The 27942-nt window shown below is 35.5% G+C and overlaps 1 long non-coding RNA gene across 4 annotated transcripts; it reads left to right on the forward strand.

Moving 5' to 3' along the window:
- The first annotated feature begins 298 nt into the window (after nucleotides 1–298).
- Nucleotides 299–26413, forward strand: LOC310902179. 4 transcript variants are annotated; one of them, XR_014586534.1, is made up of 4 exons: nucleotides 299–437; nucleotides 2421–2491; nucleotides 21641–21739; nucleotides 23998–26413. It is a non-coding gene; the product is annotated as an uncharacterized lncRNA (long non-coding RNA). The 4 variants fall into 4 exon arrangements; XR_014586535.1 differs by lacking the exons at nucleotides 299–437; nucleotides 2421–2491 and adding an exon at nucleotides 16085–18313; XR_014586536.1 differs by lacking the exons at nucleotides 299–437; nucleotides 2421–2491 and adding an exon at nucleotides 19434–20899.
- Nucleotides 26414–27942: the final 1529 nt, after the last annotated feature.

Raw genomic sequence — 27942 nt, forward strand, 5'->3', positions numbered from 1 at the left:
CAATGCATGAGTTTTAAAAACTGACATGAGAAATATTCCAATGTTAATAGAGTACAGTTCTTATAGAGTTTGCTGCACAAATAACGTTCAAATAATAATTGTCTTTAGATGTTTAAATTTCCCTTCTCAAATTCATCTTTATAAGCATTACCCTAATCAGGTGAACATAGTCACATATGTAATTCATTCACTGATTTGATAGAATTAGCATGCTCTATTTTTCACCAATTAAAAATAACATTTACTCTTGGGAAGAAACTTCATGTACTTGGGATTTTTTTTTTCCAGTTCACTGTAATATCGGACAGTGGTGTTCCCTTCAGCTGAGGATGTAACCTTGTTTGAGCTTGGAGATGACCAGAACTATGAAGAGAATCGTATTATATGGGACTACCATGGTCCTTTGCCATGGTCTCTGTAACAAAAGATTTTAACAGGTACCTGAGATTTCAAACATATCTACTTCACATGTTAATATTATATTAGTATTATGCTACATATGTAGCATATACAGAGATTTTTACTGAAGTTTTTCTATTCTACTTATAGTCCTAACATACTTGAAAGTAGAGCTTTTTTTTTTTTTGCCTTTTTTTTTTTCTTCCATCAGTGATTCTATATTAAGGGAAAGCTAATGCAAGTCACTGTCACATGGAAATATTTTTTTCTTTATCTGTTATTTATAGAAAGAGAAATCCTACATTTTGCTAAATCAATTCTAGGTTTGAAAGAAATAAAGTTCTAAAAGTAATGTTAAATAGTATGCTCCATTATTATATATTTCAATCACAGGTATTAAAGTTTGCTCTGTTTTACCTTGCATTTCAAATAAAGTCTTATAGATGGTTAGTTATTGTGTCTCGTCTGGGATGGGGTAAAATTATCTAGTAAAGATATTTAAATTTGATTTCTTGGATCATGAGTGATTTCCTGACTGAATGAAAATACGGACCTTCATTATCACTTCCTTTGACATTTCTGCTTAGTTATGTACATTTGAATGGTTGATGAAATATGTTTACTGAATTTTGAGTCTTTGTCTGGCAGGGGGCCATTCAGCATTCAAAGTAGTCATGAAGCATAAGATGTGCCATAAGGTGTTGCTTAGCAGCATTGGCAGGTCAACATCTCAGACAGCTACAAATATTGTGGTCATTGTGCCTAGTAATCTATTATATCAGGGAACCATGTATCAAGATCATATCATAAACACATCAATTGTCATCTTAATAACAGTTGTTTCATCCCTCCTGTTCTACCACAAAATGTTCTGGGAAAGCAGTTCCAAATCTTATATTAATAATTTTTAGGCCAAACATTTATGGTTTGTTTTTTTTTTTGTTTTTTTTTTTTTTTGTTTTTTTTTCACATAGAGTTATACTTAACTGTGGAAAACCTTTGCTCTTTACAGCTATTAGGTATGCATTGCTTATATCTAGAACCTATGTATTGATACATGTGTATATTTATTGTGCATTTATATATAGAACTTATATATGCATTATATATTCTAGTCCTTACGGTATTGATAAGCCTAGTAAAACAAGCTGTCTTTGTTGCCTCTTACAAATATATCTTTCTTTGCTCTGACCACTTCACTGACTCCTTCCAGTTCTGGTTCCATTTTGCATTCACATTTCCTAAAGCATGTATGGTATGTCAGATCAAATCTCTTCTGTGACTTTTATAACATACAGATCTTTTCCTACCCTCTATCCAGTTAACTTAGAATTTTCACCTCTCATTTCTTTTGTCTCTTGCAACTGAAGACCAACCTCATTTTAGAGTAAATCATATTCGTCTGTTGTTAAATTACTTGCTGTATCACATTGATGCAATTCATCCTATTTTTCTTAACTTTCAAGACCATTAATTACACATGAATTAATTTCCTCTCCAGTTCTCATCCCTCCTAATTATTTCACACAACTTTAATGCCAAGTATCTCTAAAATGAGAGAAAATTGATTTCCAAAGGAAGAAAAAGAATATTGTTTAATATTTCTACTGTGCATGTCAACAGCTGACTTGTATATAGACTAAGAAAAGATGGAATGATAAAATAGGTAAAGAAGAGCTATATAAAGCAACATGTATCAAAATTATTTTGACTGTATATTTGTTTAAATAGATACATAATAACATATAATATATGTAAGATAAAATTCAGCTCATACTGTAACACCTTCTGATATAACTCAGCATTTGAGTGGTAAAGTATGCTTTACCAGTAGGAAAAAAAGGAAGAAAAGGTAGAAAAATAATGCTATGAATACACATCATTTTTCTCATTTCCTGTTCCTGTTTCCTATCAGGAACTCTTCTGGATCTTTTTTTTTTTTTTAAAGTATTTATAAAGCACAAAAACTGTATTATTAGAATTGAATCAAAGAAACAGCAATGTTTTTTCTTCACAACCAGAGTTCAGCCATATCGAAGTCAGAGCATGATGGGTGGCAGATGAGAAGCTGAGTGGACTGCTACAGGCCACAGTGAGTAATTGCCCAATATCATCTTCTGAAGTATTTTTAAATGTAAGAACAAACATTCTAGTCTACACCTGCCTGGGTCTATGGGTGAGGCAACAAAACCTCAAAGTCATTGTTGACTGATGATGGGAACTGTGTTGGCTAATCAAAGGTTGATGATAGGAAATAAACAAAAATAACACTTTTTGCCCCACATCCTCTAGTCCTTGAGATCACAACAGACTGAAAAGGAAATGTGGATCTAAAAGGAAAATTGATCTAAAATATTACTTTAATTCTCTAGTTACTGAAAAGAATGAGTTTTATTTTGTGTTACTCCACCTTATCCCCTTCTAACTAACTTAGATGTTGACTCATGTCTGATTCAGATATAGAGCAATATTCTTAGTGGGTGGTGCACTAGCTTAGGAAATTTTTGCATTGTTATGGCTTGTCAAGCTAGTATTTTCATGAAAATCTCGATCAAGTTCATTAAAGGAAAAGAATACCATTTCATAATTGTAGTCTGAGACAGTAAACTCAGCACAGATTTAGGAAAATAGGATACCCTCATTTATAGGAAGTAGCCAGTGTAAAAGTGACCCCTTTGATGACTGAACCTTTTCCAGGTGGCTCTCCTGCTGCCAGCCCTCCAAATCATGAGCTCAAAACTAGGTTTACCCTTTGAGTAACTAGTGTGACTTAGACAATGTGATGTGGCAGAACTTTGGTCAGATAAACAGTGGAATTTGTCTTCTCAGCAGCTGGGCTGTTCTCATAAATAGTTCTTATATATATATATGTATATGTTAACATTTAAATATGTCATTGTAGTTATTGAAATAAAATTCAATATTAATACATCCCATAACTTCAAACTTGAGTTCTGGTTTTCCTGCCCGATTCCGTTCCCCATGTGTGTTCAGTTATCAAAACAGTCTACCAACATTTCAAATGAAAGCTATAGCTCCCATGAGGTATACATGACAATAACCTCTTCCCCACCTTGCAGACTATCTTGATGGAAATCAGGAAGCACTTCACTGTGTGGGTGACGGAGCGCTGGAACAGGTTGCCCACAGAGGTTATGGAGTCTTCGTCCTTGAAGCTCTTCAAAAGCGACCTGGACATGGTCCTGGCTAACCTACTCTTGTTTTCCCTGCTTGAGTTGGGTTGGACCAGATGACCTCCAGAGGTCCCTTCCAGCCTTAGCCACTCTGTGAAATAGTATGAAAATATATGTCGACTCTTTGGCACAGCAGAAGGACTGATGAGATAAGCCCTTAAGCCTCTTTTCATATTGATATTACATATCATGAGGCTCATGAAATAAAATGAAAAATATGGTTCACCAAGACAATTCCTTCAGTCCTTTTTAAGGAAGGAGGTAATATGCCATGTTTACAAGATGCAGTTTTGAGTTTCAGTTTTTATTGAGTGTAATTTTATAACCTGCAAGTAATATAGTTACATTCAATATTTGAAGTCTAAGAATTTAGCATTTTGAACAAGGCAGTGTCTGCACATATTCTGCACTTATTGATACAGCCAAGGGTTACACTTTTTCTGCTTTTTTACCTGAAATTGAATGTGAGATTAGTCATATGGATTGGCAAAATTACATGAAGAATTTTTAAGATGCCATTTTGTGTTCCTCACTAAACTGATTCTGTGGTAGAAGAACTTTTACAAGAAACAAACAAACAAATAAACAAACAAACAAAAACACATCCACATTGCTAGAAAGAGGACATGAAACTGGATTCTAGAAAATCACAGAAAGGGAGGGGAAAACTGTAGAAGTATGTTGTATCCTACATATCCATTTGTATAAATTGAGAGGAAGGAAGTCTTTAAAGGTGCTTCTATTAAATCTGATTTCACCTATCATCAGAAAGTCTTTTGTTTGTCTAATATACAAATGCTATAAAGACACTTGCATACAGAAGACTGAAAATTCAACAAGCATGTTACTTCAGAAAACAAGCCTGTCTTATTTTCAGGCGATGCAAATGGGATTTTTCTTGTCTTTTTCTCATAGTATATAACCATGTAGGTAATTGTTCCCAGTTACTTATCTCCACTAATCACTCTTGATCTTATATATCAATGATCCAAATGAAAAATTAATGGGTATATATAAATATATATACAAAACAAACAAACAAACAAACAAAAAAGCCACAATTATATAGAAAACCTACTTTAGTTAAATGGAAGATGAACTGAAATTGAAGAATTTCTCAATTTGTCCAAGAATAAACGTCTAAATACCTTATCAAAAAGATCATATTCTTATGATGATTTGGTATTTATTGGGATATAAAATGTAGAAAAATAAGAACCTTTTATTTAATCCTAAAGCATAATAAATATTTTCCAGAGATGGGATAGAGTTTCTGTAGAAGAGCTTCTGTGCCAAGGATTTCTGTATGCAGTATTGTTTTCACTAACATCATGTATTTTAAAATTGAGAATCTCTTTTTAACATTGCAGATAATAAAGGCATTTTGTAAACAAGGGAAAAAAATCATAGGCAGGTATGATGCTTTGATCTGGTGATTAAGCTCCTATTTAGAATGTGCATTATTTGCAGTCTCCATGGGGACCCAGGTAGTTGCATATTATGTGCAGTGCCTAACCACAGAATTAACCTAATTCTAGTGTATTTTGTGCACTTTGGAAGTTATTAAAAATGTTTCTGTGGTAATAGCTGTTGAACTCCAAAATAATCAAGACAGTTATAGACTGAATTTGTTCTAATGATCAGAGCTAGGAACAATCATTCCCTATTTATTTGTGCACTGTGACAGAGCTGCAGTTGCCAGAAAGTCAGCCAGCCTTATAATCTTTAACAGTACTGCTGGGAAGAATGGAAAGTACAACTTTGCAGGTGTGGGAATGAAAAGCAGACAAGCCGAGTCTCACAGAAAATGTAATGGAACAGGGTATTAAACACATGCCTTCTGAGCGCCCAGAGTGTTACATTATCCTTTCATTTAAAGTCTGTGTGTGTCAATCTAGCTTTTTCAGTTTCAGAACAGGTTGAAATATTTTAGAATTTGTTGCTCTTGGGGTATCTTAAAAAAAAAGAAATAGCGAAATAAAAATAAATAAAACACCTAGGTCTGTTACTGTTCTCTCAGGAAATGCATGAATATAGTCTGGAGTCCAGCAAGGAACGGTGATTCCCAAAAAGAATAATGCACTCTGTTTTGAAGTGTTTAGCCATTTCAGTATAAGCTCAGCCATTGCGCTTGGCCTCAGGGCTTCAGAATAGACCCTGGACTGTTTTATTCATTGAAGCTTAACTTCCGACGCTTAAACACTTAAATGTAACCTGTTTGGTGCTTGTGCCTTACGTACATAAAGATATACAAATCATCACTTTCAGTGAATTAAAGAAGATACATGAAGGCCGTGATTTAACAGGGAAAAAAAAAAAAAGAGAGAAAAAAAAGAGAAAAAAAAAAGAGAGAGAGAGACGCAGAGAGAAAAAAAACATAGTAAGAAGGTGGGAAAAGAGAAAAAGGGAGAATGTTGCATGGAAACCTTGTTCCCCTCCAGAAGTGATGATGGGACAGTGACTCAGACAGGTCTTCGGGCTATTCTTTCTGAATCACAGAATCATATAACATCCCGAGTTGGAAGGGTCACACAAAGATCATCGAGTACATACCCTGGCTCCGCAGAGGGCTACCTAAAAATTAAACCATAGGTCTGAGAGTGTTGTCTAAACGCTTTGTGAACTCCAGGAGGCAGGTGTGTGACCACATCCATGGTGGGCCTGTTCCAGTGCCCAAGCACCCTCTCAGTGAAGAACCTTTTCCTAATATCCAGTCTGATGAATGTGCTACAGCAACAGTGTTTGTGCACCATTAAGATTTTAAATAGTCATGTTGGGCATATTTGGTTCAGAAGCTGTAAAGAAAAGGCTTTAGAGGATCCTTCTAGTCACATGACATTCAGCAAAGATCTAAAATCAGACCCTATTAACATGCTTTTAAATTTGGAGATGAAAAACATCAACAATTTTTGTTACGTTATATAACAGTGTATATGGAAAATCTTATTTGTCAGCTTAGTCATTTTTTTATATCTTTGCCTACAGTAGGAAACTATGTCCAGAAACAGATATAGAGAATATTACATTTGTAAAATAGAGCATGCTGAAAGGAGAAAATAACTTAAATAAAATGTTGTGACCATGTTTGTTTGTTTGTTTTTGAGATGCATAAATATATGTTGAAATTATGAACTTCGTAAATGCAGAATATAATTATATGAACTTTTTTTACTTCCAACTGGATGTTTGAAGTACCCACAGCCACCCACTCAAACTCACTGAATATTATATATAATAACTCCCTGAATATTTGAAGATTGGAGGTATGAGGGCACAGGGATAGTTTTGGGTAGTTGTAGAACACAAAGAGTACTGGAATCACGTATGAAATTGAGCTATCACTTGAGAAAGGGAAAAGAGATCTGGATATATTTAAAGGAATGCTTCCTGATAATGATATTGAATAAATTGTAGAACAGTCTGTCTCTATGCAGTTAATGTTCTGTTATCATTTCTAAAACTAGATCTGACAAAAACAGAATATAGAACAATCCTGTAGAAACTGTATATCAAAACAGGTCTTACAATACCCCAGCCTGAGCTTCTGATTTATTTTTTTTTCATCTTCTGAGCATTGAATTTCTATTTATCAATGAAGAATTTCTAAGAAAAATATTGCCAAAATAATAAAAAGCTATTACACACACTTCATGGATTTCACAACATAGTTGGATTAGATTTTGTAGTGATATTTTACTCTGTTTGAATAGACAAACTACTAATGAACAATCTACTAATGACAATCCACTATTGAATCACTGTAGTTGCCAGGAAATGGACTGAGTGAGCAGTTCTGATTACTTTTGTAAACTGAGTCAAACACTGGTTACCAATTTATGTACACACAACTGAGACTACCAAATGGTAGGTAATGTTTTTTTGAAACAGTAACCTAATGTTCTGCATCTGTGGGAACATTGACCTAATGGTTCAATACTCTTTTGTGCTTGTAAAACCCAATGATTTGTGCTGTAACAACATACAGTTGGATATTGAAAGTCAAATACATAAGATAGTTGGATAGCTTAAGTCATAATGTATTTCGTTAATCTTGTGTAATGAATAATAAATAAGACACTGAAAAAGGAAGAAAAGAAGGAAAAAGAAAGATAAAAAAGGAGGCAAGTAAGGAAGGCCATTCTTCAACTTCTGTGCAAAGGGAGAAGAAAACTTGAAAGATGGAAGGGACAAAATATTCATAATAGCATCATATGCCTTATACTATAGGCATAATATTGAGTGGAACTAATGAGATGGCCATAACCACAACCACCTTAGCACTTTTTAGATCCTTCTCCTTTCCTTGTTACCACTGCCCCTGCTTACCACTTTAAGTATTAATAGTATGATGATTTATAAGTCCTTGATTGAGGAATCAAAGCACGTAAATTTCTCTATTTCCTCATGCATAACAGCACAGTAAATTTGCATCTTAGTGGTCCATTTTTATTTTTAGAAAATCATGGTAAAACTAGAGTAAGTTCTAATAAGCATTTGTGGATTTATTTCACTTGTATGGTTTGTATCTGGTGATGTTCAGAACTGCTAGAATTTATGGTCCTCCACTGTTAAATGTTGTGCTTAGCCAGATAAGTAAAATAATAGCTTGCCTTAGCTGACTATTTTAGAAATGAATTGAAGTGTGTGTGTGTGTCTTTGCTTGTTTGCTTGCTTCTTTGTTTTATTTGGATACCGGATCTCTCACGATTTTTAGTGTTACGTTTCAAGCAAAGTGTCATTTTGTTCAAATAGCATTTTCCCTTGACTTCTACTCTTATATACATAAAAAAACATAATAAATATATGTAATATAAAAATATAAGTACAAAAAAAAAGCATTCTTAAAAATAGATGTATTTAAATTTTGTATTGATATGCTGTTTCAAATAATTTAGATATCTCATTTTTTGCATTATTTTCTATGAAATAGGTTTTTTCCAGATAGATTAAATTTGCCACAATGTTCACCATAGTCTAACCAGGAAAGAAACTGTGGATCAAGAGATGTGATTTTATCAAAGCGCATAGAATTAGTGTGTCCCTGACACTTGGATGCCTTTAAAATTTTGCCCTTATATTAATGATTTCAGCAGGAATGTTTGTATTTGTTTTATTTGTCCTTATGTATTTTTATGAATATCATAAAATAATAGAATCAAAGCATATCCCGAGTTGGAAGGGACCCCTAAGGATCAAGTCGAACTCCTGGCTCTGTGCAGAGCCACCCAAAAGAATGCTTACAAAGTATGAGGGATTATCTATGATGTTACATTATCTGGAGCACTATGTGAAGAAGTGCTCAATCCATCTCAAGAAAAGGTTATTTTGACATACTAAAAGAAGCTCAAGAAAAGATCTTGAGAGCAATTATGAGAGTAGAAAATGCATCAATGAAGAGATGTGAAAAAATACAATTCTTAGCAAATACCCAAAGAGGTTTAAAAACAACTATAGAATGTAATGAAAAAAAATATTCTGTAAAACAGGGTGGTATCCCTGCCCATGGTGGGCAGGTTGGAACTAGAAGATCTTTAAGGTCCCTTCCAACCCAAGCCACTCTATGATTCTATTCTATGATATATGTCTTCGCAAACTCTTGAAGTCTGAATCAGATATACTTCATCACTAGCTTGTCCATTTACCATTTAAATTCTGAGCTATTTTAATTATTCCCTGTAATTCTTATCCTATTTCCTGATTAAATAAATAAAATATCTTTAGCAAATGAGAATGTACATGCTGTATATTTCTTAGAGAGAATGAGTAATTGAATACAAGATACGTATAAAATCATAAGAAAGAAATAGTTTAATCTTTACTTTCTCTGCTAGGTAAGTAAGAGATGGTACTTAATACTTCTTTCAGCACAGCTGAAATATTTTTGTATGGATGTGCTATTCTCACTGAGAAGGGTGTGGTCTGACATTTTCTGGCTTAACTACCTCTACGCCAGGTCTCTGGCAACAGACTTTGGGAATCCTGCTGCTTGTGTCTTGTCACACATGCAATATACAGAGTTCATTGCAGTAACTTCTCTGTAATTATCTGCCATCACTTCAGCCTATGCTAATAAATGAGTTGCACAGCCCTAAACCTGAGGACAAGATCAATCTGTGGCTCATTTAAGTGTCTATCTAACAATATGCTAAGTGCTCTGGACTCATCCCAGCAGAACAAGTAGTTTTGGACTCAAACACTGTAACTGTCCAGCTGAATCCAATGAAACATCCCTCTCATCCTTGACGCTAACCTGTGGTTGTAATTTCTGGGCCTAATTATTTTGTTGGATCAGTGACAGCAAGCTCAGCATTCCATAAGATCAAGATTTGGTCCAGAAAATTTTAGAACTCAGTCCTGTAGTTTGTTTTCTTTTCAAGTTTTCCAGTACAATTTCAGGAAGTAGTGCAACTTTTAAGGGAACAAAAAGAATTTTTCAAATAAAAGCACTTTCACTGTTGCATTTTCTGTTGAAATTTTATTTTAAAAATGCTATTTGAAACAAACATAATTGGAAAAGTTTTTTTTTTAGGCTGAATTTAAGAATAATATATTTTGTGTGCTTTGTATGCTTCATTTGCACTCTGATTTATAAAGATTTATAAAAATATGTACATCAACATACATATTTTGTTTCTGAACTTCAAAATAATGCTCACATACTTTGTACTTTCTTATAATAGCTCTCAATTGCTTTCATAATTTTCATTCTTTACAGTTTCCCATATAAATAATGTTTTCACACAGGATCTACACTGCTAAAGCTGTGCCTATTTTTTTAACCATGCATGTTATAATGAGAATTCTTTATTTCTTATTTTGAGCATGGTTGACCAAAATTGAGTAGTCAATGAAAATAAAAATACTGAAAAATGATTCAAGGAGAAATTAACAAGTTATTGCTAAGTCAAGTTATTAACAAAAGAAAGTGGAAACAAAAATCCGTATGCTATCCTTTAGAAGAAACTGTTTGGAAAACTTATTTCTTTTACCTGTAATAGATTGTTAATATTTTTTAATGAAATGTTATTTTTTATAAAATTGAGAACTTTTGAGAAGTTTCTCTAATAGTCAGTCTTTCTGAAGTTGTGAAGACTTACTTTCCTGCAAATATCTTGGTTTACGTGTCTTACTATGTAGTAAATATGATTAAACCTTTCTAATTATGTGGGCAACACTGACAATAAACTTCAATTATTTTTCTCAGTAGGATTAATGAAATTATTTTGTTGTTTAAAAAGTAAGAAAGTGTATAGGTACTAGACTTATTTTAATAGGCCTGCTTTTATAATTAAATCTCCTAATGAAGGTTGTTTATTTTGCCTTCCAATTCTGAGTTTTCAGTTTCCCATTTATGGCTCCCTTTTTGTGATTATGCTTATAAATATCTTTATCATAATTGCATAAATTGCAGCTCTATAGAACTATAAAACCTTTTTCCATATTTTTTCTCTGAAATCGAAATGTATTAAAAAAAAGAAGTGAAGTTTAAACTAGAAAATGCTTAAAAAATATCTTCTGGAAAAGTTAAATATTTGCTATTTCCTTTCTTACAGCAAAGTAAGTTGCAGTTTTCATATCTGACTTTTGGAATTTTGCTTTCTTTTATTCCTCCTTTCTTCTTTGCTTTTTCATAAACAGGTCCATATAGTAAGTATACTTGTGAATTTATTTTCAGAGAAGACTCATTTTGTCAGTGACACTCTTCCATTTCCTTTGTGCTTGAGTGGTTTCACTAGTAAAATGGAGATGGTGGTCCTGCCTAAAAGGCCTCATGCTTCATATGATATATGACATACTTCAGTACACCTATTTACTGAACTATGAACTATTCAGTTCATATGACATACTTCAGTACGGATTTTTACCTCAAGAATTAATTTAGCAAAACTGATGTATTTTCAACAACCATTTGTCTGTTGTGTATTTGTGACTTCAAGATCTCACTGTTTAAAGGCTCAATTTTTATTTATTTATTTATTTTGTCAATTGTCTGTTGAGATATGGCATGATGGAATCTCAAGTTCAGACTTTGTTTTGAGCAGTAGACTGAAATAGAACTGGAGGTGAACTTCTATGTGTTTGGAAGTAGTGAATCCATTTCCAAGGAAATTATTCTTATGAGTGATAACATAGGGATGTTTGTGCTCTCAGCAGCACTGTGCTAACTCATGGCTATAAATTTTCTTCTGGCAAAACAGTTACTGGTAAAAATGACATGTTCTGAAATTATCTGTTTCAAGGCCAAAGCCTTTTTGTATGTCTGCTCATGGACCTCTCAGGATTAACCAAACCGTGTTGCTACTCACTTCCATTAACGTGTAGCTTCCATCAGGGCAGCAAAAGAAGGAAGATAGGCCAGGACAAATCTGTCAGCAAGGTGGCTTTTGAAATTTTCAGTCTATGGGATGATGGTGTAGGTAATAAATGTCATCATTAGATTATTACTGCTTGCCCTTTCATTACTCATGCTAGCTTCTTGCATTACCTCTGAGCTATCAGATCGTAAACATGATACTAATTATCTTAATTACCTGTGTATGAGCTAAAAACGTATTAATCAGCAGAAGAAAACTGGTATTAACTAAAAGTCTTGACAAAGTCTGCTCTGAAGAATATTCTTCTGAGTAGCTCAGTCTCAACTAATTTCAAAACTAAGACTGGAGTACATTTTACAGGAAAATCTCTAATTTTGAGATTATTGTTTTCAGGTTATATTTCTGAAATATTATATTTCAGTTTTTACTTTGTGCTTCATGCAAAAATTAAAACAATATTTTAAAAACTTTTGTTAAGAATTCTCTATGATAAACAAATCCTGGATTTTTAGTCTGGATAGGTAGCATGACTGCTGTAGGAGAATTCAGGTGTGTTCTCTGACAACATCATAACACTGAAACAGAAGCAGTACCCTGGCTATGAAAAGCCCTAAAGCCAATCTGTTTAGATAAAATACATAAATAAATAAATATTAATAATAATAAATCTAGGTCTGAGAATTGGGATTAAAGGAACTAAACTCATTTCCAACTAATCTAGCTATTTTTGCTGCAGTGGGTTTTCTTTAGCTACAAGAAAAGAAGACATTCATTTACACAGCTCTGATGCAGTCTTCAGAAAATCAACTGGAACTAAAAACCCACCATGACAATAGTCATTGCTCCTTTTAAAAGGATATTAATAAAAGTAAATAAATAAATGAATAAATGTATAAAAACTATAAAGTAATTAAATCACATATGCTTTAATATACTATTTTGACAGTGAGATCATTCTAAATAAACAGCAGAGCATGGAATAAGTTATCTAGGACATATGATGAAACGTCCCGTTGATGATATCTACTAGACATGCTTTATCTTGATTATTTTTTTTTCCTTCTTACTAGATATAGTGGGACTACCGGACAATCAGAGGATATTTTTAACTTCAGGTATCACTGATGATGGAGTTGATGAGGAAAAAGTAAAAGTAAATATGGACTCCTTCTAAAATCCAGTTGTAGTTTCCTTTTTTTCCTTTTTTTTTTTTCCTTTGGAAAATAAAAAAATAAAAAAAAAACTTTTTGGAAATAAAATAATCTTACAGATATATCTTAATAACAGGAAAATAATTCTCATAGCAGCAGATTATGTACTTTTCTGGGTAGATATTGCTACCTAAAGCATGGAAACAAACTTACTTCAGTATATGTTTCCCTAATGTCTATTGTTTTGAAACATATCTTCTGTATATATTTACAATAATGGGAGATTTGTTTTCTTCCCTTCTTTCTCTATTGTACACAATTGTTTGACTATACTATGCCTCCTTTTTGTCCCGATTGGTTATAACTTTCCCAAAGAGTTCTTGAATTAATTGGGAGATAGGACAAGTCAGTGAATTCACAGGGTAAATAAATTTAACAGCATGATTGTAAGTCAATGTATTCGAGTTGACCTGAGTGTCAGACAACAATCCCAAACATTTATTGTACTAAGAAAATGTAGCCTATAAGGAAAACATTCTTATTTTAATGTCTGTGTGAAACATAAAAACGTTTTTCATGTGCATTCTCAGCTTAAATGTTTTCAACATTATTGTAACTTAAGCTCAGATTCTGCAATTTATTCTGTGTTGTATACCTTTCTATTTAAAAGACCTTAAGTAAGCTCAATATTTTCACTGTATATCAAAGAAATCAAAATAAAGTTATTGGCAATAATGAAGTCTTTCTTAATTTTCCTGAAATGATTCCGCACTGCTGATTTCATCTTAGCTCATGGTTTTTACAGGCACTATAGAGCTGACTCCAGGAATCATTTTATGTGGGAAATGGTTGTAGAAGTTGGAATGTATATATTTGTAACTGTCTTAACTCACACCCATAGTTTGAAGGACCTTACTGTAATAACCCCCTCTCTCCCTGACATGACTGCACCCCACCTGCCCCCCGAAGACTTGGAAGATGAAAGACTATGAGACTACAATTATTTTCTTCCAAAAAGCTATTAGTTCAGATTATATCTGGCAACTGTATATTTCAGGCTGGTTTTACTTTACTAAAATTTATAATGTCCTTTGTAGTCTGACCTGGTCTTATTGAAGCATTGTGTGATTCCTTCATTAGTTCCAGAATGTGGTTATTTTTTTAACATTAATCTGCTTGAGATTAATTTTTATCTGATCATCTAAACCATTTATTAATGACCTCTCTTCTAACTAATGTTAACAAGTTTTTCTGTTGCCATGATGACAGTGAAGGCACTTACTGTAATTTTAGTCTAAAGGCCCAATTTTATTTACTACTATTAATGCTTGCTCTCCCCTTCCTATCCAAAAAGTCATTTCAGAGTATTTCCAGGTCAACTGTATGTTATGTTAACAACTTTTTTTTACACTTTTTTTTTTTCTGTGATGTCAGCATACTAGTGAACATAAGAAAAATAGCTATTATTAGATACAAGGGACCACTCAGCATAAGATTAGATGGGAAAAATAAATCGAAAGAGAAGATGAGGTTTTATAAACAGAGGGGAAAAAAAAAAAAAAAGGAAAAAAAAACTTATTAGTGTTTGAAATGTACTCTTCAAAACATCTTATCTAAATGAAAATACCATCATGGTTAATCTGCCAGAAGGTTTTAGCTTGAGTAAGTATATTTCACAGAGACCATAGCCTACTACTGCAAGGTTCTGTGGTTCAAGCTTTTATATGTGATTCATTGTTTTATCCAAATGTTGAAAACAACTTAAAGGTGGCTAATATTTAACAACTTGAATGCTTGGTGTCTTTGTTTTCAGTGTTTCTGTGGTCAAGAAACTCTGTCTTCCCCTGTGTCTAGAGAACCTGAATGTGGACAAGTCTGTGGGACGTGATGAGGTGCATCTGCAGGTCCTAAGGGAACTGCTGGATGAAGTTCATAGAATCACAGAATCATTGAGGTTGGAAAAGATCTCAAAGATCATCTGGTCCAACCATCACTCTACTACCAATGTCACCCACTGAACCATGTTCCTAAGCACCACGTCCACCTTTCCTTAAACACTCCCCCGGACAGTGACTCTGCCACTTCCCTGGGTACCCCATTCCAATGCCTGACTACTCTTTCTGAGAAGAAATGTCTCCTAATTTCCAACCTAAACCTCCCCTGGCACAACTTGAGGCCATTCCCTCTCGTCCTATCACTACTTATCTGTGAGAAGAGACCGACACCCAGCTCCCCACAACTTCCTTTCAGGTAGCTGGAGAGAGCAATAAGGTCTCCCCTGAGTCTCCTCCAGACTAAACAACCCCAGTTCCCTCAGCCACTCCTCATAGGACTTGTGTTCCAGGCCCTTCACCAGTTTTGTAGCCCTTCTCTGGACACAATCCAGGGCCTCAATGTCCTTCTTGTAGTGAGGGGCCCAAAACTGAACACAGTACTTGAGGTGTGGCCTCACCAGAGCAGAATGCAAGCGGACAATCACCTTCCTGGTCCTGCTGGCTACGCTATTCCTGATACAAGCCAGGATGCCGTTGGCCTTCTTGGCCACCTGGGCATACTGCTCATTCATATTCAGTGGAGCATAAATCAGCACCCCCAGATCTTTTTCCTCTGCACAGCTTTCCAGCCACTCTTCCCCAGGCCTGTAGCTCTGCATGGGGTTTTCGTGGCCAAAGTGCAGGACCCTCCACTTAGCCATGTTGAACCTCACCCTATTGGCCTCTGCCCATCCACCCATCCTGTCCAGGTCCCTCTGAAGGGCCTTCCTACCTTCCAGCAGATCGACACTTCCCCCCAGCTTGGTGTCTTCTGCAAACTTACTGAGGGTGCACTCAATTCCCTCATCCAAATCATCAATAAAGATATTAAAGAGGATGGGCCCCAACACTGACCCCTGGGGAACACCACTTGTGACTGGTCACCAGCTGGATTTCACTATGTTCACCACTACTCTCTGGGCTCAGCCATCCAGCCAGTTTTTAACCCAGCAAAGCGTGGGCTGCCAGCTTCTCCATGCCAGCTTCTCCACTGTGGGAGACTGTGTCAAAGACCATGCTGAAGTCTAGGTAGACTACGTCAACAGCCTTTCCCTCATCCACCAGGTGGGTCACCCAGACATAGAAGGAGATGAGGTTGGTCAGGCAGGACTTGCCTTTCACGAACCCATGCTGACTGGGCCTGATCCTCCGTTTGTCCTGCATATGCTGCATGATTGCATTCAAAATGACCTGTTCCATCACCTTTCCTGGCACTGAGGTCAAGCTGACAGGTCTGTAGTTCCCCAGGTCTTCCTTACGACCCTTCTTATAGATGGGTGTCACATTAGCAAGTCTGCAGTCATCCGGGACCTCTCCGGATGACCATGACCGCTGACAGATGATGTAAAGTGGCTCAGCAATCACATCTGCCAACTCCCTCAGCACCCTCGGGTGGATCCCATCTGGCCCCATGGACTTGTGGCAGTCCAGGTAGAGCAGCTGGCCTCTAACTGTTTCCACCTGAACTGTGGGGTGTTTCTTCTGCTCCTCGCCCCAGACTTTCAGGTCAGGAGGCTGAATAACCCGAGGATAAGTGGTCTGACTATTGAAGACAGATGCAAAGAAGGCATTAAAACCTCAGCCTTTTCCTTATACTCAGTAGTCATGTTTCCCTCTGCATCCAGTAAAGAATGGAGATTCTCCTTGGCCTTCCTCTTACCATTAATATATTTCTAAAAACATTTTTTTTTATCCTTAACCATAATGGCCAGGTTGAGCTCGCACTGCACTTTGGCCTTCTTTATTTTTTCTCTGCATATGCTGGCAACTTCTTTGTACTCTCCCCAAGTTGCCTGCCCCTTCTTCCACCGGACATAAACTCTCTTTTTCTCCTGGACACTTAGCAAAAATTCCCTGTTCAGCCATGCTGGTCTTCCCTGCCGGCTCATCTTATGGCACACGGGAACAGCCTACTCCTGTGCTTTTAAGACTTCCTTCTTGAGGAGCATCCAACCTTCCTAGACCCCTCTGCCCTTCAGGACTGACCCCCAAGGGACCCTCCCTGTCAGTGCCCTTAACAATTCAAAGTCAGCCCTCTGAAAGTCCAAGGATGCAGTTTTACGCTCTGCCCAAGACAGTTCCCAACCACCACATCTCCCACCAGTCCTTCTCTTTTTGTGAACAGCAGGTCTAGCAGGGCACCCTCTCTTGTAAGCTCACTAACCAGCTGAGTCAGGAAGCTGTCCCACTTACTCCAGGAACCCTCTATACTGCTTCCTCTGGGCTGTATTGTTTTTCCAGTATGTCCAAGAAGTTAAAGTCCCCCATGAGAACAAGTGCTGGTGATTGCGCGACTTCTGCCAGCTGTTTATAGAATGCCTCATCTGTCTCTTCATCCTGGTTTGGCGGTCTATAACAGACCCTCACCAGGGTGTCCACCTTGTTGGCCATCCCCCCGATCCTTATCCACAGGGATTCTACCTTATCATGCCCAATCCCAAGCTCAAAAGCAGCAAAACATTCTCTAATATAGAGAGCCATGCCAACGCCCCTCCTTAGTTTCCAGACCTTTCTGAAGAGCTTATAGCCGTCCATTGCAGCACTCCAGTCATGGGAGTGGTCCCACCACATTTTAGTGATGGCAAGTAGGTCATAGTTTGCCTGCCACTCAATGGCTTCCTGCTCTTCCTTTTTGTTGCCCATGCTGCATGCATTGGTGTAGATGCACTTCAGCTGCACCATTGCCCTCACCCCCAGCCCTGGCACTGCTCCCACAGGCTTATCTCTATTGAGCCTCATTTCCTGCCCATGCCCCTTCATACCTAGTTTAAAGCCCTCTCAATGAGCCCTGCCAGCTCCTGGGATAGAGTCCATTTCCCCCTTTGAGACAGGTGGGACCCATCTGCAGCCATCATGCCAGGTGTTGAGTAAACCTCCCCGTGATCAAAACCCCCAAAATTCCTTCAATGGCACCAGACTCTCAGCACCAGACTCTCTTTCCATTCCTCTCCATTTCTCAGGTCCTCTCCCTCTGCCCAACAGCGAGAGGGCAGGGGTTCATCATTATTTGGGGTGTGTCACCCCGGAGTCTTTCTCTCAGGCATGGCATCCACCAGTCTAACTCCAGCTCCCAATGTCTGGAAAAGGACAAACATATCATTTCTAAAAAGGGGAAAAAGAAAACTTGGTGAACTACAAGACAGTTTCTCACCTCTGTGCCTGACAAGATCATAGAGCAGATCTTCCTGGAAACTATGGAAAGGAAAACAGAGACGTGATTGGTGAGAGACAAAAGACAGAAATCTTCTTAGCACATTAGTGTTCAACTTGGGTATAATTCTATTTTATTAGTAAGCTACAGCTTACTTTAGCAAAAGCACGACAAAGATCTTAGATCATGAGATCAATGTATTATTTTCCTATTTAATTCAAAGCAGCATGTCTCATGTGTGTGTTCTTTTCACATGAAATCTACCACAGATTTAAGAAACACATAGAAACTATTTCAAATGTTCCTATTTAAGATGATTGATTTGCTATGAAGTAAATAAATAAATAAACAATTTTGCATAGAGTTTTTTTTTTTTCCTAGCAAGTTGCATAGTGTTTAAAATCTTAAAAGGTTTTGTTAGTGAAATATTTGTAGTGCAACTACAGCCATCTCATTCTTCAGGAGTAGTTAATAAATTACTGAATATTAAGCTAAACTATGTGGCAGGTGACTTTAATAATGTGAACACTTTCAGCTCACATACAGACATTTGTAGTAAGCATGAGTCAACCATGTTGAACTTAGAAGTTTCTCTTTTAAGAAGTAGAATAAAGATTTCCAAATTTATAATACTCTGTGAGCTTTTCTGGACCTCTTTAAACAAGTAACTATGAAAACTTTTTGAAGATAGGTACATAACTATATCCTTTCCAATTATAGTTCGTAACGTCTTAGATCTTTCCCCACATTTCATTCTCTGAGATCATTGACAATACATATATCTTGGAGAACAAGTTTTAATTCCAGGAAGTAGTTTAGCAACATTTTGCAGACATGAATCTGCAGGTTTCCCTGGTCAGCCACTAATTGTGATGAATGATGATGACATACTGTTTGTCATCAGAGCGTTTATGGGTCTGTTTGTAGAGTACAGATTTAAAAATAAGTGATTTGTGTTTTTAAGGTCCCCTTGAAACAGACAGGAGAAGGAGAAGGAGAAGGAGAAGGAGAAGGAGAAGGAGAAGGAGAAGGAGAAGGAGAAGGAGAAGGAGAAGGAGAAGGAGAAGGAGAAGGAGAAGGAGAAGGAGAAGGAGAAGGAGAAGGAGAAGGAGAAGGAGAAGGAGAAGGAGAAGGAGAAGGAGGGGAGGGGAAGGGGGAGGGGAGGGAAGGGAAGGGAAGGGAAGGGGAAGGGGAAGGGGAAGGGGAGGGAAAGGGGAAGGGGAGGGAAAGGGGAAGGGAAAAGGAAGGGAAAGGGAAGGGAAGGGAAAGCGAAGGGAAAGCAAAGGGAAAGCAAAGGGAAAAGACCTAAGTTGAAATAATCAGAAACAGTAGATAAAACAGAAACAGTAGATTTCTGGTAATAAATAGGAAGCTTGCCTCATTTAGAGGTTTGAATGAGGTAAATATTGGGATTCCTGAACTGATAGTTTTATATAGCTTTGATTCACATTTCCATCTAAATAAGAAAAAAATTTGGAGAAGTACTTATGTATGTAGGTAAACCGGGATGAGCCACTTGGCCTTTAGGCTAAGGAACATTCTTTTTTATACCAATACTCTTTAATATCTTTATCAACAATATAAACAATGGGATTGAGTGCTCTCTCAGCAAGTTTGCAGACGACTCCAAGCTGAGTGGTGCAGTTAATACAACAGAAGGAATGGATGCCATCCAAAGGGACCTGGACAAGCTTCACAAGTGGACCCACATGAACCTAATGAGGTTCAACAAGTCTAAGTGCAACGTGCTGCACGTGGGTCATGGCAATCGCAGACATGAGTACACATTTAGGCAAGAACTCATTGAGATCAGACCTGCAGAGAAGGACTTTGGGGTTCTGGTGGACAAAAAGCTCAACATGAGCCAGAAGTACATGCTTGCAGCCCAGACCAACTGCATCCTGGGCTGCATCAAGAGAGGAGTGGCCAGTATGTCAAGGGAGATGATTGTCCCCCTGTTCTTCCCTTGTGAGGCTCCATTTGGAGTATTGCATCCAGGTCTGGGTCCCTCACTGCAAGAATGTTGACCTATTAGAGATGGTCAAGAGGAGGGCCACAAAGATGATCAGAGGGCTGGAGCACCTCTCCTATGAAGAAAGGCTGAGAGACCTGGACATGTTCATCCTGAAGAAGAGAAGGGGTGACCTCATTGCAGCTTTTCAATACTTAAAGGAGGCTGATAAAAAAGATGGAGAGCAACTTTTCACATGGACAGATAATGATAGGACCAGAGAGAACAGTTTTAAACTAAATGAAGGGAGATTTAGACTAGATGTGAGGAAGATATTCTTCACTCAGAGGGTGGTGAGGCACTGGGACATGTTGCTCAGAGAGGTTTTGGATCCCCCCTTCCTGGAGGTATTCAAGACCAGGTTGGAGGAGGCCTTCAGTAACCTCATCTAGTGGGTGTCATCCCTGCCTGTGGCAATGGGATGGAACTCTAAGGCCCCTTCCAACTCAAGCCATTCTATGATATAATTCTATGACTTTTTTTTCTTTTTTCTTTTTCTTTTTAAACACTTTATTTAATATATAGACCTTATTTTAACACTTTAATATATATAAGTAGGGCTTCTCTGACTGAAACTAGTTTCAGAATGAATGTTTATTAACTCAACTGTGCAATAACTTTCCAATGACCAGCTTCCAAATGCAGGTGAAAATCTGTCTTCTCAACTTAATGTTGTAAAAATATCAAAGAGCCGTGTTTCAGATAGAACTTATTTCTACCTTGAATTTTATTGTGGAGTTCCATTGGAATTTTGTAACAAAATATTTTTTCTGTTTTAAATTGTTATGAAGAAGTTTGTTTAATGCTGGGGAAAATTTATTTAGTAAGTAAATTGATTTTGAGTGATTTTGAGAAGCCTTGAGCCATCAGATACATGTTTATCTACTCTAAACAATATATAAGCAGCTATTTTTATAAATGTAGTGTCTTAAATTAGCTTTTTTTTTTTTGTCTTTTTTTTTTCCCCAAGTATATATTCAAAATAAATTGGTAATATTAAAGGAACTTCTGTTCTTAGCTTAACCTGATTTACTGTAGTGTCTTTGGCAAAGCCTGTGGAAATGTAAGCTATGCAGATAACATACTAAAGTACTGTTTTTTTTTTCTGGCATCATAGTTTTAAAACTTCACTTATACTCTTTTAATTTTTGTTGTTGTTGTTGTTTTGAAATAAATGAGTTTTTACATCAAGAGTGACAGTCAAGAGAAGTAGTTGGGTCTTATTGGTGTTGTATAGAGTCTCCATGAAATCAAATTCCATTTGGTTTCAGAATCATAATCATGCTCAAGAATAGGTAAAGCCTTCTTGTAAAGAAATACCTGTATAAGTTTCAGAGGTGATTAATTGAATCTTTTTTTTTTGTTTTTTCTTTTATTTTCTTTCAGGAAAGAAAATATATTTGGGACAAAAATTGGTGATCAAAATGTCATAATCTGTTATTGGATACAATTCCATATCAGACCAAGGAACAAAAGCGACTGAGGGTATGATTTAATTTGCTGGGCTTTTGCAATACTAATTGGGCTTTTGCTTTGAAATATTTGCAATGATAGCATGTGACAATTGTTAACTAGCTTAAAAATCATATTGAAATCTTTTGATGATGCATCTCAATGAACTGTATAGTTATCTTTCTTTCTATAATATCTCTAAATAACACTGAGTTTGATTAGAGTGTCTTTTACTGAACTAAAAACCAATATCAGTCTGAACTAATGTTCTTATGGCAAACCACTTTACTCAATTACAAGGCTCAGTCTCTATAGCTTTTCCAAAAGTATTTTATTTCATTGCCTTCACACTTTTCTGAACTGCAGATAGAAATTGCTTATGCTGAGTTTACTATCAGTTATCAAACACTTACAAAAATGATTTTTTTAGACTATGTCTATATTCACTTTGTTATAATGTAGATACAGCAAACAAAATAAGCTATAATCACTTGTCAATGACTTGTCTTGTGCAAAAACAAAGGTAGGCAGATCATAATGGTAAATTGACTTGTAAAAACAGTATTGAGTAAAGAAATTGAATATGAGCTTTAAGGAAAAAGAAAAGGTCATCTGATCTGGAGTTGTGTAAAAGGGAGAACAAAGCAGGCAATACAATGTTTGCATGATGTACTAGAGGCACATCTGTAATATTCTTGGAGGTTGAACAAAAGGTTGGATTAGATATGAGGTTCCCTTAAGTTAATAAATTGTTCTGTCAAAAAGCTGTCTGCTGAAATGGGTATTGGAGTTGAGGATTAAGCACGTTGCTACTTGACCTAAGGCAAGCTATATTGTTTATAAAAGGCTTAACTAAAATCACATAGATTCTAGGTCTATTTTTAAATCATATTTCATCTTACTAGAGACATATTGGTTTTACCAGAAACAAATACTGTCACTGAAAGTTGAAAAGTCCAGGTATATAGGAATTAAACTGTTATTTATTTGTTTATTTTTATTATTATTTTTTGGAGGTGAAGATTCAAGCCAAGGATACATTTATAAAAACAAAAATCCATTAGAGTGGTCAAAAGTGACAGAGGTAGAGCCAGGAGCTGTGTTTTTTTGGAAATGATGAAGTTACAGCTTTATTTCTTCATTTTTACCTAGACAATCATATCAGACCCTTTTTATTTCAGTGATGGTGCATTTGACTTATATTGTATTTTTCCTATGGGTAATTTAATATATTTTTGAATCACTGTAGCATCTCTAAAATCATCTCAGAAAATGTCTTTCCTTTCTCAAAGTGTTCTGATTCACTAATGCAGCTTCAGGTATTTATTATACTTTTGCACGTATGCTGCCTGCAAGCATTTGTACTCAGGAAAGTGCTCTGTGGCAAATTATGTAGAATTATAAGATACAAACTTAATTTAGGGATAAATGTCTAAAAGGATTAAGGAACAACATTATTCAGTATGCTCTTCTACTGTCGATCTTGTCTATTTTATTTCAGAAACGTAACAGATTATCCTTTTAATCCTTGTTGTTTGGTTTATATCCTTAAGGCCCTTCAGTTTTAAACACTTTTCTCCACAAAAAGACAGACAGATAACACCTTTGTGCCTGATACTGCATTTTCCAAAGAAAAAATTACCGCTTCAAAAATAACACCATGATTATTTTTTTATTCTTCTTCAATATGATGTACCATTGAAAACCTTAACTGTTGAGATCACCTCAACCTTAACAAGAGATCACCTTTTGGAGCCAGAGAATCTTTTATGTGTTTACCACATACATTTTTTCTGACCCATTGCAATTTTGTTTAAGTGACAGTGTAAATAAAATAAGTCAATGAAAATAGCATGTATTTTCTCAAATTTATATGAAGTTAGTGTTATATTAATAATAGAAGTTTTGTTGTTTATTTGTTTGTTTAAATCAGTGACTGCTTGATAAGAATTTCAGATCAGCAACAGTGGAATTTAATGAAGCAGACCGTTCTCAGTGTTTACTGACTGGTAAATCTATATCCTCCTAAGTTAAACAATTAGTTAATGATAGAAATAAGTGCTCTACACTTAAGTACTACTCAATGTTTACTAATATCTACTTTTTTATTTTAAATTCTGTTAATAATTTTAATTGTTCTTTCCAAATTTAGACGCCTTTGATCCAGCATCAAAATACCGATGTCTGCACTACCAAACAATGTAGCTTGCTTAGTGGTATATATCAATAGAATCTGAATCAAACCTGTCATTATTATTGTCATAATATTATGTCATAATCATTATTTGCAGCTGCACATCGACATGGAAATTTTACTTGACTGCATTAAGCTTATAAGGTTCCAGGGAATGCATCAGATGCTTGTTTTCAGAGCAAGAAGATACAAGTTCAGTGACTATTATTCAGTCAAAAATATTCCAGCTGTACATGTCCCAGGACAGAGGGGTAAGGAGTGAACATACAGAGCAAATTCCTGCATATTCTTGTATGATGTGTAATGGATGCTACTTTGAGTCCTTTATAAAAGCAATTTCTGTGTATATCTCATACTATCATAGACTATATTCGTATTAAGACTGTGATCATCTGAAAGTAGAACAATCACCACATGATGAAGGTAAATTCAGCAAACCATAGGAATAGTATCATTTAAAAGCTTCATTTTGATATCTTGAAGTCTTTTTCACTTGTTGATCTTTAGCATCTACTTTGCAATGACTTTCCATTTACCAATGACTTTCTCTAAAATAATAAGGTTGGACATGAAGGTACTTGGTAAATCTATCTAGATCTTTTCCATATAGTGAACACCTCAAACAACATCTAGGATCTTTAAAATTCAAGAGAACTAGATCTTCATTAATATAGAAACTAAATTACTGAAATTCTTGAAAATAAAAGTAGTTTAAGTTACAACAAAACTTTTGCCTACCCATTGTGCTTGTGGGGATAGATTTGTGTTTCCTGAAAGCTGTATCTCCTATGGATAAAAATTGCTATCTTGCTTCTGAAATGTAAATGTTTTAGGGATATTGTGAACCAATTGTTGTTGGCATTTAGCTGAATCCATGTTCAGAAAAGAAAATGTTTTATTTTTTGAGCAGTATAACTTCAATCTGAGATGTTGAGATCAACATTTCTATTGAGTTGTTTCTGGTTATTTTAGTAAGCTCAAACTTTATTTTTTTTTTCTCCCTAAAATATATCCATCCCCGCCATTCATTCTCTGTAGTTCTACAATATGTTGCTGACTCCAAATTACTCCAAAGGGAATGGTGCACCTCTCCAGACTAAAACATGTCCCAGAGAGCAGTTTTCAGAGGCTCAACCAAAATTCAAAAAACAATTAAAATAGGTGTTGTATACACAGCAAGTGACAAGTAACATAAGCAAGTGACAAGTAACAGATGAAATTAAGTTTGTTCAATTTAACTATTTAAAAATTAAATATCTCTGTTTAGTTTGCTTTTATAGTGAAATTAGAAGTTATTCACTTTTAGAGCACGTAGTCTGATTCAGACACACTCTACCAGTGCTCATTTTTTTGACAAGAAGAGGAGCCTCGGGTATGAGTTTATGCACATGTCTCTAACTGCTACTGATACTTAAACTTTGTTTCATTTTAGATAATTGAATGAAGCCCATTAGTAGTCATATGACTAAGCTAGCAGTTATATGTCAGGTAAGGTGGTAGAGCTGAGGCGAGGACCCAGGTCATATAATTGCCAGTTCAGCATATTGCTCAATAGCACATTCTTACACTCTTCTTGGGTTGCTACTGGCATTTGTGCAAGAATAAAACCCATCTTCATATATACGTCTACTGCCAAACCATATATACTGCTGGAATTCAGAATGAATAAGACTGCCATCTATTGAAAGTTCAAATTTATTGTCATTTTTCTTGACAACAAACCACCAGTAAAGGATCAAAAACCAGCTCATCTGATGTGAACAAAAGACATGATGGTCAAAAATGACTTCGTGATTTTTAATACTAAAAATAATGTATCTGAACTTTTTAGTGTACAAGAACATTATGTTGTTTTAAAATGTACTTCAGGTTTGCTTCCTGTTCTCAAGAGGGTATTTCAGCTGGACAAGAAATACGAAAGACTTTATTTGATTAAATGAAACCTCAGCACAAATTTTATGCATTGTTAACAATTTGCTTGAGTAAATGTCACGTAAATTTTAATTTAAACAGAAATACAGAAATGTCAGAGAATCTATTTGCTGTTTTGCTGTGGTGTTTTTTATTTGTTTATTTGTTTGTTTTTAATAGCAGAAAGCTAAAGAATCAAATATTTTGTGCTTTTAGGCTCCCTTGATTTGTATTTTTCTGATAAAAGTCTTCTTAAGAGAAGGCTACACAAGTAATTTAAATAGTAGCTTTAGTATAAACAGAAGCATTTGTCCTTTCATCTGACCTGTTTAATGTGTCCATTCTGTTGTACAGACTCTCTCTCTCAGACCTTTTGTATAACCAGAAAACAAAATCCAAACAAGGTGCCTGAGATTTCTTACATATGCCTACCAAACTTACCATATAATGGAAAAAAAAAAAAAGAAGAAAAAAAAAAACAGTTTTCAGCAAGTGCTTTAGCTTCTCATATTAAATTTCTGTTCTGTGTCAACTTATGAAACCTAAGAAGCTGATCAGAAAGGTAACATCAGAGAAGTAACAATAGATAATATACAGGTTATATATTGCTCACAAGTGTCTTGACAGTTAACATTAGAGTGGGAGGTAAAAACTTTTTTGTGTATGTATTCAATTACAACCAGTAAATAAAATATTCACTAGTCAGTGGTCTCATTCTTAAAGCTCAGGAACCCTGGCACTACCTTGTGAATGACTGAATGACTGTTTTCTTCCACATGAGATTTTTTTTTTCTTTCCTGCAGAGAAGTTACTCTTTATCTTTCTTCACACGTTCATGTAATTGAGATAATTGTGTGCCTACAGAATTCATGCAGTGGAATGCAGCCAAAGAGGGGCCATCATGCACAGGCCTGCATGCATTGTGTGCAGTCATTTCACATCTTAGAAAAAACCATCACTCAAATGTTAGGAAATAAAATGTTTTGACTTCAGGTTCCATTTCTCAAACAAAATGCATGAATTGCATCTATAATCTGACAAAGTACTTGTCTATAATAAAAAGATTCAAATCATTAGAGGTTGCAGACCTGGTACACTTCAATGCATATTGTGCTTCTGGTACTTTTTCTGTCACCTAAAGCAGATTTAATATAATTTTACAAGTATCAGATTAAAGAAAAAAGAAAAATTATGCTGATGTAACCATTTTCTATTCTATCCCCATTCAGATGAGGCCCTTAATTTCTTGTAGCAACTAAATTTTCTAGTGCCTGTTCCCAGAGTACTTGCATGTCTTCCTGTTAAGGACAAATCATAGTGGCTATGGTTCCTGGAAAGGAGAGATGTCATATATAACAAAGTAAAAGTTTTAAAATAAACACATTTTGTTATTTAATTATTAAGTACTACATATTTTTCATACTCCATGGCTGAGAAAAGGAAAATCAGTAGATTTTCATATCAATGACTCAGTTAAGATACTTGATGCTTTGTCAACTGCTTCATTTTCTAATTTTCTGATATTGATGAAGGAAAAAAAATGTAACTCTAACATACTTGAAAAATAATAAGAGTTTTAATGACAGTTATGTACTTTCATTCTTAGTCTACCTTAAACAGAATTTATTTTAGGAAATGTTTCCCTTACGTATCGTTCTCCCATGACTATGAGCATAGTCAGAGTTACTTCACAGCACAGCATTGTTCTCAGAAGTTTGTCTTATAACACGCAGTTCTGGGAGATACTTATAGCCTTGAACATATTTTTAAATATATTTAAATATATCATAAATATTTTTTTCTAAAGAACCTCAGATGCGTGGTAGTTAGAAACTTGATAGTTAGAATTTCAGACACTTGCTAGTTACAAAAGATCATTTGACTAAAGTATATCTCTTTATGCTTTTGAATGATGTCAATGAATTACAGTTTTGTAGTAAACTAATATTCTTTTGGATTGCATTATAATGGGTCCTCACCACGTTTATTTCTTCCTTTTTTTTTTTTTTCTTCTGTGGTATTTATTGAAAAGTCATCATCAGCTATGCTTCTACTCAAATGCATAGCCTCCTAGCTACTGATATGTACTTGATGGTACAGTTCATCATCACTGTACCATTTGGGGGGGGGG

This window comes from Anser anser, assembly GCF_964211835.1.
Source record: "Anser anser genome assembly, chromosome: 1".
Classification (NCBI taxonomy): Eukaryota; Metazoa; Chordata; class Aves; order Anseriformes; family Anatidae; genus Anser; species Anser anser.